General features: G+C 39.5%; 1 protein-coding gene across 2 annotated transcripts in view; it reads right to left on the reverse strand.

The window, feature by feature from the left end:
* Nucleotides 1–9,949, reverse strand: part of LOC108576656 (protein tweety) — a 61,516-nt gene that overhangs the window by 34,238 nt on the left and 17,329 nt on the right. Inside the window, exon 1 of one of the 2 annotated variants that reach the window (XM_017939695.1) lies at nt 3,525–3,689. The exons of the other annotated variant lie outside the window; for it this stretch is intronic. The gene's annotated coding sequence lies outside the window, so the exon portion shown is untranslated. Of the gene's footprint in view, nt 1–3,524; nt 3,690–9,949 lie in introns of those variants that run through there. 2 annotated transcript variants of the gene reach the window in all.

The following is a 9,949-nucleotide window of genomic DNA, read 5'->3' on the forward strand; positions in this document are numbered from 1 at the left end:
GATGCTGATCGCTCGTTATCATGCATGCAACGCGCGTTGAATTTTAAATACGAACACACACCGCGCCTCGAACCGGCCCGACACGATCTCCTATACAGCCGGCGAGAGTCCGACGGAAAAGTTCGATTAAGTTGCTGGTAAGGTGTTTCGTTTGCTTTATCGCCCACAGATACTTTATGGATAAAAATGATTTACAGCGGTACTAGTGCTTCGAAGAGTGCGTACACGGTAATAGCAGTCTGTATTTTGCAAGTGGTAGTAGGATTTATAGTTTCAATAATACTAGAAGTAATGTCTAGGGTTGTAGCAGTAGCAGTTAGTAATGCTACAAGCAGTAGTAGTCAGTTATACTAGCAACAGTAGTAGTTAGTAATCCTACCGTGGCAGCAGCAGGTAGTGGTTAGTGATACTTGTGAAAGTAGTAGCAGTTAGAAATACCAGTAGCAGCAACAGTAGTTAGCAATACTAGTAGCAGTAGCGATAGTGATTAGAAAAATTAGTAGCAGTAGTGATTAGTAAAATTAGTAATAGTAGTTAGTAGTAGATATTATATAGTAACAGTAGTTGGTAGTAGATATTATTTAGTAATAGTAGTTAATAGAAGATATCATTTAGTAATAATAGTTAGTAGTATTTAGTAATACTACTGTGGCAGTGGGTAGTTGTTAGTGATACTTGTGAAAGTGGTAGCAGTTAGCAATATTAGTAGCAGTAGTACTGGTTAGTGATGCCAGTAGCAGCAATACTAGTTAGCGATAATAGTAGCAGTGGTGATTAGTAAAATTAGTAATAGTAGTTAGTAGTAGATATTATTTAGTAATAGCAGTTAGTAGTAGATATTATTCAGTACTACAAGTAGCAGTAGTGATTAGTAAAATTAGTAATAGTAGTTAGTAGTAGATATTATTTAGTAATAGCAGTTAGTAGTAGATATTATTCAGTACTACAAGTAGCAGTAGTGATTAGTAAAATTAGTAGTAGTAGTATTTAGTAATACTACTGTGGCAGTAGGTAGTTGTTAGTGATACTTGTCAAAGTGGTAGCAGTTAGCAATATCAGTAGTAGTAGTTGTTAGTAATGTAACAGTAGTTAGTAGTAGATATTATAATATAGTAATAGTAGTTAGTAGGAGATATTATTTAGTAATAGTAGTTAGTAACAGATATTATTTAGTAATAGTAGTTAATAGCAGATATCATTCAGTAACAGTAGTTAGTAGTAGACATTATTCAGTACTACAAGTAGCAATGGTGATTAGTAAAATTAGCAGTAGTAGTATTTAGTAATATTAGCTAGCAGTACCTATTATTTGGTACTACAAGTGGAAGTAGTAATTAGTAAAATTAGAAGTAGTATTATTTAGCAATACTAGTAGTAAAATTATTTAGTAATGGTACTTAGTACTACAAGTAGAAGTAGTAATTAGTCAAATTAAAAGTAACAGTATTCAGCAATAGTAACTAGTAGTATTATTTAGTACTGCAAGTAGAAGTAGAAATTAGTAAAATTAGAAGTAGTATTTAGCATTAATAAGTAGCTAAAAGTATTATTTAGTACTGCAAGTAGAATTAGCATTTGGTATTACCAGTAGTAGTAGTCATACTATCATCTAGATTAGTAAAAATGACAGAAGTAGTAGTAGTAATACAACAGAGACAAGATTCATAGTAAGGCTCCGTGAATTATTTATACAAGCATTTTCACTCGTTCCTTTTGCAGTCTTCGTTTAATTAATTCACGAAGTCAATTTGTCGCAATTGAACATAATTGTCGACGTGTTTCCTTCTACTACATTACACCCGGTGCATTACCAAATATGGTAACGACTGAAACGACGATTTAAATTGAATTAACATGCGACGACAGGCGATACTCGTCTCATTGATCAATACCTGACACCGTACACGAGGAAAACTGACTTCGAAACGAAGTTGGAAAAAGTCTTCGCCGGAGAATATCGAATGAAACGGAGATGTAGCAATAGCTAGGAAAATTTCTCGTCACTTCTGATCCTCTCTTTCTCCCTCCGTACATTTCATCCTCGAACATCCTTTTTCCGTCTAAAGTTTCACTTCCGGTCGATTACCGGTGTGTCTCCAGTGACGTGTTAATTTGTCAAAGTAATTTCAACTACAAAGGATATATTATTCCCGCTGATATTTCACTTATCCCCGATGAATTAACCGAAGAGGAAATAGCAAATGTTTCTATTATTCGATTAATGGATAATCATGATTTAAATTTCATTTGTTTGGCTCGGCACAATCGAACGACGGTTATCCTGGTTCATTTATTAAATTAAACCATTTGTAACGAACACAATTGGGAACTATCGTAGCAGCAAGCTAGATTACTCATTGACCAATAGACCAGATGCATTTAGAGCACTCGACTTTGCTGGCCTTGTTCGTCGTTTGAGTATTCCCAAGCATCGGACGTTCGTTGAAGATTCATTCGGTAGATACCACGTGTTACCGATGCGAGAGGGCATACAACGAAACGGTTGATCTGTAAAGCGCGGGGAGATCCGATCTGGTAGAATTTTCAAGAAACGAGGTCTAACGATGCTAGGTGAGGTCAGGTCGCTCGTGAAGACACCTCCATATTCATCTTCCCGCTCTCGCTGTATAGCGAAACCATGAAAACTCCAGTACTCGGGGAAAGAAAAATAAAAAATGAAATTTCGGAGAATTTCAACACGCCGAATAAATTTCTTTCAATTTGTATACACCAAATAAATTTTTTAAAATTTCAATGCACCAAGTTTTTTTTTAAATTTCAACGCACCAAATAAATTCCAGAGAATTTCAACACACCGAATAAGATTTTTTTTTTTACACCAAATAAATTTTTTAAAATTTCAATGCACCAAGTTTTTTTTTAAATTTCAACGCACCAAATAAATTCCAGAGAATTTCAACACACCGAATAAGATTTTTTGAAATTTCAACACGGAATAAATTTTTGAAATTTCAATGCACCGAATAAATTTCTTTCAATTTCAACGCATCGAATGAATTTTTTAAAATTTCAGTGTACAATTTTCTTCGCGATTCCCACAAATTGGAATATTTTCAAAAAGTTCCATACACGTCATCTAGTATACTAATCCTTCTAACTTCTCAAAAAAAAAACTCAAGTCGTTTGATCCAATTTAAAAGAAGTTATACTGTTCTAAAGAGTGTCCGAATATTAGTAAGAGTCACTGTATACACCACCGGCCAAAAGTTTGGAATCACTGCTTAAAAAAAAAAAGCTAGATCGCCCCGTTGCAAATAGTCTCGGAGTAGCTGGTAGCACATAGTAAAAATGATTCAGAGTTTCTGGTAGGTGATATTAAAAATTGCTCGGAGTGCAAAGGGTTAAAAATTCTCTCTACAAAACTACACATATCAAACGTGTGAATTTATCATTTCTCACTTTCGTTCACAGCACACTCTCGCCGATGCGATAAGGTTAGCATAAAAGAAAACGTCACCGAGAATTCGTTCAGATAAGAATTTGTAACAGGTTCAACGACTCACCCTATAAATTGCAACGAAAGTGACTAATTGACGCCCTCGCGAAATCACTACTCACAATTCTCGAGAACTCGAAACACCTCGCACAACAAACACGCCTATTGTTCCGCCAGAAGCAATTATACCGACTCCCAAGCACGAGCCTGCTAGCTACGCTATAGCGTAGAATCACTACGAATCAAGTTCATTGCGAACGCGTTTGCTAATACCACGCCAACTAAGCTTTAGAATCGATTTATCTACGGCGATTATACTTTTCAATGAAACACCACGCCACACGCTGACGTAATCATACAACGACGCATCGCTGGTGGTTTCTAGCCAGTGATTTCACGGATTGGATTAAGAAACGCGCGCGTGTTTATTCGTTTAAACGTTCGAGGAACAATGTGAAATTTTCGAGAAATATGATTTCGCGGTGTGGAAGTTTCGAGGGGAAGTTGGACGTATGGAAACTGACGAGACAACCGGAAGTGGAGCGATGATTACTGGTTGAAACAACGTCTGGTTTGGAGAATTGATAATCGTGAAAGCAGTGAGACGTAGGCTTCGAGGAAAGAGTTGGTGGAGTTTGTGAATTTTTGACTGAATTGGAAGAACAGAAATTGGTAGGAGTATTATCTCTGTGTAGATATTTGTATACGTTCGAGGAGGAACGAATGTTTCTTTTTTATTTTTTTATTTTGTGAAGAAAGATTGATTCGAAAGGACAGTAGATAAACTAGAGGAAAGTGTGTCGAGGGTAAAGGGTTAAAAGAGGTCAGAGCCCATCAGTTTTATTCGTTCGAATGGAAAAACGGGAACACAATTTCGATACAAAGAAAAGTGATTCACTATACGGCGTGATTCAGCCTATAGAAGAAGAGGACGATGATTCCTTCTAGATAAAACGACTTGGAATTGTGCAATGAACTTTTTTACCAGAACCACTCGCTGAACATCTGTGTCACTCATAAAGTCCTTTCTCTCTTCCTTAGAGGAAAAAACATTTTTCAATTTTTCTCGAAGCTTCTACGCTTCTTTTGTTAATCGTGCCTTCGAAGAGGGAAGAAAAATTCTCAACACCTGGTAACGGTATCCTCTCTCTGTTATCGTACCTATTCCTCCTATTCGAGGATTTTCCGTCGTTTCTTCCTTCGGTTTACGAGACCACGACTGATTTTCTTTTAACGAGAGAGAGGTGTGAGAGAACAGGTAGAAAGAGAAATGAGAGAGAAAGAGATGTAAGACGGAAAAATGGGAGAGGGGGAAATGTGAGACAGATAGAGAGAAATGGGAGAGAGGAGAGATAGAGAGAGACATAGAGAGCGAAGTGAGAGAAAGAAGAGAATGGTAAGAAAAAAGGGTGTGACAAAAATTAGAGAGAGGAGAGATAGGGAAGGAAAGAAATTAGGGTTTAAGAGAGAAACATAGAGAATGAGGTGAGAAAAAGAGAGAGAGAGGGAGAGAAAGATAAGAGAAAAGGATGCGATAGAGAAATTAGAGAGAGGAGAGACACAAACAAGACTTACGTATGTTAGAGAAAGAGGGGCACGTAGAGTGAGGTGAAAGAAAAAGAGAAAGGGGGACAAAGGAGAGAAACAAGAGCGAGATAATATAAATTAGAGGAGAGGATCGAGACAGAGAAATGTGTGTGTGTGCATATATGGGATAGAGAGAGAGAGTTTCACACGTGCACAATCGACTTTTACGAGCCAACGCACGCTTTATGGTGCCGCGCGGAATTATTGCATTTCCCACCCCCTCCCTCTCTTCGACAACTTTTTCTTCCTTTTATCATTCCCAGAGAAATGCCTTATTCCCGATGAAATTGCATCGAAAGCCTTCCCAGAACGGTTTCTCAGCTTTTTTTACGATCGGCCACGCACGTTTACGAGTAACTATCAAGTCCACCATCGCCACGTTACAGTAGTGCACACATAAGCGTCCACATTTTTGCACACTTAAGCGTCCGTCGCTATCCCCAGCAATTCTTGGAAATGGGACTTCCGAGTGGAGTTCGAGAGTGCCGAGTGAAAGAAAGTACAGTAGTGCACGCATAAGCGTCCGTATTTTTTCACACTTAAGCGTCCGTCGTTATCCCCAGCAATCCTTGGAAATGGGACTTCGGAGTGGAGTTCGACTCCTGAATGTGAACAACTGACACTTGATATATCGATATCCCACTCACACACATCTCCTCTCTTCTCTTTAGTTAAATTTGTAGAAGTCACCGCCCCACTTAAGCGTCCGCATTCGCTCCCGACTGCGGACACTTATGTGTGCGCTACTGTACTTCCAAGCGCAACCCACGAATTTCTACATTTCACAATTCGCCTACAATTCTATCGTCCCACAGTTTTTCTCTCCTCTCTTCTCCTCCTCCTTTCTTTTCTTGTTTAAACGACCACCGTAAACTGCCACCAACTGAGCTCCTCCTCCTTTTTCCCCTTTCCTTTCTTTCATTCCTCCTTTTTGTTTTCCTAGTTGGAAAGTTCTTTTATTCACAAAAAAAAAAAGTTGGAAGGGAAAAAGATGCGCGTGTTTCGAGAAGCGAAATATTTTTCACCGAGGGGGCAAGTTTCGTTCGATTCGAGGCTAGAGGTACGCAGTAGAAAAAAGCACCCAAGCAGAGGGTTATTCAGAGGAACCTGGATATAATGAGAACGAGAGAGGATTGTGCGTCTAGCGAGGAAGAGGATTACGGCGAAGGACCGCGTTTAAGCGACAAATTCGAGACGACCGCTTCGCTTACTCGCGTTCCAAAAAACCTTGGACAATTTGAATTAGGGAACTGCTTCGGCTTGGCTGTGATACGGTGTCGTAGAACGGTCGCGAAGATCACGCAGAGGATCGAGGATTTTTGCAACGACACTTTTCAGTTGTAACGTTGCAAATACCTTTAATTACAAATACCAACGTGAACGGTAGTTGGAAAATTATTTAATAATTATACACTTGCACAACTAATGGAAAAAGTGCAATTTCGCTGAATTATCTTCTTTCACTTTTCACATCGGAAAAATTTCAGTCGCAACATTGTAAATAAATGGGAAACTTGTTTCTACACACCTGGGAAATAATTAGGAAAAAGGTAAAATTCGTCGGAGAAAAATATGAGCGTTAAAGAGTTAAAGTCACAACATTGTAAATAAATGGGAAACTTATTTCTATACACTTGGAAAATAATTAGAAAAAAAAGAAAATTGATCAGAGAAAAATATGAGCGTCGAAGAGTTAAAGTCACAACATTGTAAATAAATGGGAAACTTATTTCTATACACTTAGAAAATAATTAGAAAAAAGGTAAAATTGATCAGAGAAAAATATGTTAACTTTTACAATGTAAACGTATTTTTGGTACCTCCGAGTGTATGTCTTTAAAAAACCGAGTAAAAGACTGTAGAAAAATCTGGAAAAATTCTTGCAGCTTCTTTAAAGAATTTAAATAAGATTCCACTACCGGAGAACTTTTTCTAAGAAGGAACCAAAGTCCGGTACTTATTAGTTTCTGAAAAGTCGATATCTTTGCAGGTAGCTTGAATAAAATTAATCTACGTTCATGGAGTGAGAGTCAGAGATGTGAGAAAAATTATTCAGCTTTGAATCTCACAATATAACGAGTAAATACAGCTTTGCTGATGTGTAATGGTAAACTTAGCGAACTAATGTAATTCAAATCGTACGATATTTTCCGTACGAATGTAACGAGTGTTCTAATATTTACGAATGAAAGTGTACCTATATTTTTCCCCGAATAAAATGTGGAATATTTCCGACAATGAATAATTAACAGATTATTAACAGAATAAATTGTAGTTGAATAAGGTTGCTAAAAAGAATTTTAAAAGAACTGGCGAAAAAGTCTGTGTTAGGAAAATGAATAATGTAAAATTGAACAATGGTTTGTTGTAATTTAATAATATTACGAAAGAAAATTATTATTCGTCGCGAATGATACGGTAGAAAATGTGTTTAACTAAACATACAGTAGAGACGATTATTCAAATGTACGAGAGGAAAATAAACTTCGTTTATAGGTTAGGTAAAATCTAAGTGATACTTTTTTCAGGGAAAACTCGGTGGAAAAAAAAAGAAAATTGTAAACACCAGAGGCAAGTAAACTGTATCGTTGAAACATTCACCGTGCAATTACACCAAAAACCACTGTATCTCTTGAACCATAACCAGGTCAAGCTTAAAGCTCCTTCATTTACCCTTCTTTTAAATTTATCCCCGCAAATCCGCGGAGCGTTTCCGCTCGTACAACGGTATATGCGAATCGGAAACGCGATACGTCGAATCACCGAAACAAGAAGTTATCGTCGGAAAAATAAAAAAAGAAGAGAAAGAATTGGCGCTTTTGTCCTAGCGTGTATTGTCTCCGGTGATCTAAAAATCGTGGCTTTCCTCCGCGCTGTATTTGGGCCGGGTTTTTTTCGTAAGCGGATATTTCCGCAGCGCGAGTTCACCGGCGATTTTGAATGAATTCTGCTCTCTCTCTCTCTTTCTCTCTTTGCCTATACCGGGTGTGTACGTCGAAACTGTACATACACTGTACGGCAATGTCAGCAATACGTCGAAGAGGAAACGGCGGAGCGTGATACGCGAATATCGAGGAAAAGAGAGAGAGACGGAAGTTAGAGGCGGGGAAGCGAGACGAGACTGATAGGGGGGAGAGGAGAGACTGAGAAGTGAGGGAGAGATGAGAGAGGAGAGAATGAGAGAGAACAGAGAAAAGAAAGAGCGAGAGGAGAGAATGAGGAGTGAGAGAGAGGAGAGAGAAGAGAATGAGCGAGAGGAGAGAAAGGGAAATGAGAGAGAAGAGATTGGGAAGTAGGAGAAAGGTGAGAGAGGAGAGAGAGGAGAAAAAGAGAAAGAGAGAGGAGAGAAAGGGGAGTGAGATAGGGAGGGGAGAGAAATGAGAGATAGAGAAGCGAGGGGAACAAAGAGGTTATAGAAAAAGACAGAGAGAAACAGAAGGGAAGTGAGATAGAGACGAGAGAGCAATGAGAGACAGAGAAGTGAGGTGGACAAAGAGGTTGGAGAAAGAGAGAGAAGGGGAGCGAGATAGAGACGAGAGAGAAATGAGAGAGAGAAAGAGGGAGGCGCGATAGGGGGTGGGGTGAGAGAAAGAGAGAGATGGGAGGCAACGACTTCCGCCGATCGATTTCTGCGCTCTCGCAGTTAACTCCCGTGGGCTCCTTTATGCCACGCCTTGCACGTTCGATATTTCGCTTCGTTATCGACACTTTAATCCGATCGATCCAGATCCTACCGCTTGTCGTCCGCTCTGATACTCGATCGCCCTTGTAAGTCGATTAATCGATACGAAATTGATACCCTACCGGTCCCAGTGTTACACATTCGCATTGCCAGTCACAGCAACACGCGTCTTTCGTGCCTTCCAATTAATTCTTCCTGACTCGTTCTATTCGCCTTTTTTCGTCCTTTTATTCTTACCGTCCAATTTACATCATTCTGTTACTTGTTAGACAGATAAAACCTATTGTACCGTGATTCGCTACACTGTTTCAAATTCCCAGCTCTTTCTCTACGTAGACTGCTCTTGGAAGAGCAAACTTTCCCATGGTAGATTTTCATTCTACGTGAAAATAAAAGGCTGTTCGTTGAAGCAACGTTGAAACAGCATAATTTCGGATTCGTCAGAACAAACTTGAATGGATCAACGAACCTACCAGATGAAGAAGTAGCACGGAACAACAGTAGAATCCAATATTTCATACACAAAAAAATTACAATTTTATTTGATCTCCAACGATAACTCCTACAACCAATTCTTTACCATCTCGTTTTACCCCTTTTAACAACCCAAGAAACTGTCTACCGTCTGCCACGAAACGACAGGAGTAAACAAAAAATCTGGCCGTGGTAATTTCTAAAGGAAAGCCGCGGGAGAAAAAAGAAATCGCCTGCCGAAACTTCTGTACAATGTGTCTCATTACCGAAACGCGATTGTTCCACGGGTCGATCGATTCTCTCTCCTTTTGTCTCCGCGCGGCGGAAACTCCAAAGGGAAATGTACATAGAAGTCGAAGAAGTCGAGGTGCACCGATAAGCAGCGAGAGGGGACCACCGACTCTCTCCCCCTTGCGATAAAAGTGTACGCTTCTAGGGAAACGAAATTACGAGAAGGGAGAGACCGACCTGGCGGCCGGGGAAAGGGAAAACTTGCCTTGCCGCGACGCTATTATCCGCGTTACAAAGTTAAACCGCGCGCGCCGCACCGTCTGTTGCAAACATTCGAAACGTCGATGCTCTTCACCTCCTCCGCGCCACCTTCTCGCTCCCTATGCGAAAGGGAGTCTAGCTACCTTTGAACTTCGTCGTCATTTTTTCACCGTTTCACGCTGGCGCGGCCAACTGCACCGCGCTGCCACACCGAGGAAAAAAATTCACTCGCTAAATAACGCAATCCCTGACGGAAA

Source organism: Habropoda laboriosa, unplaced genomic scaffold (genome assembly GCF_001263275.1).
Source record: "Habropoda laboriosa isolate 0110345459 unplaced genomic scaffold, ASM126327v1 scaffold462, whole genome shotgun sequence".
NCBI classification, from domain to species: domain Eukaryota; kingdom Metazoa; phylum Arthropoda; class Insecta; order Hymenoptera; family Apidae; genus Habropoda; species Habropoda laboriosa.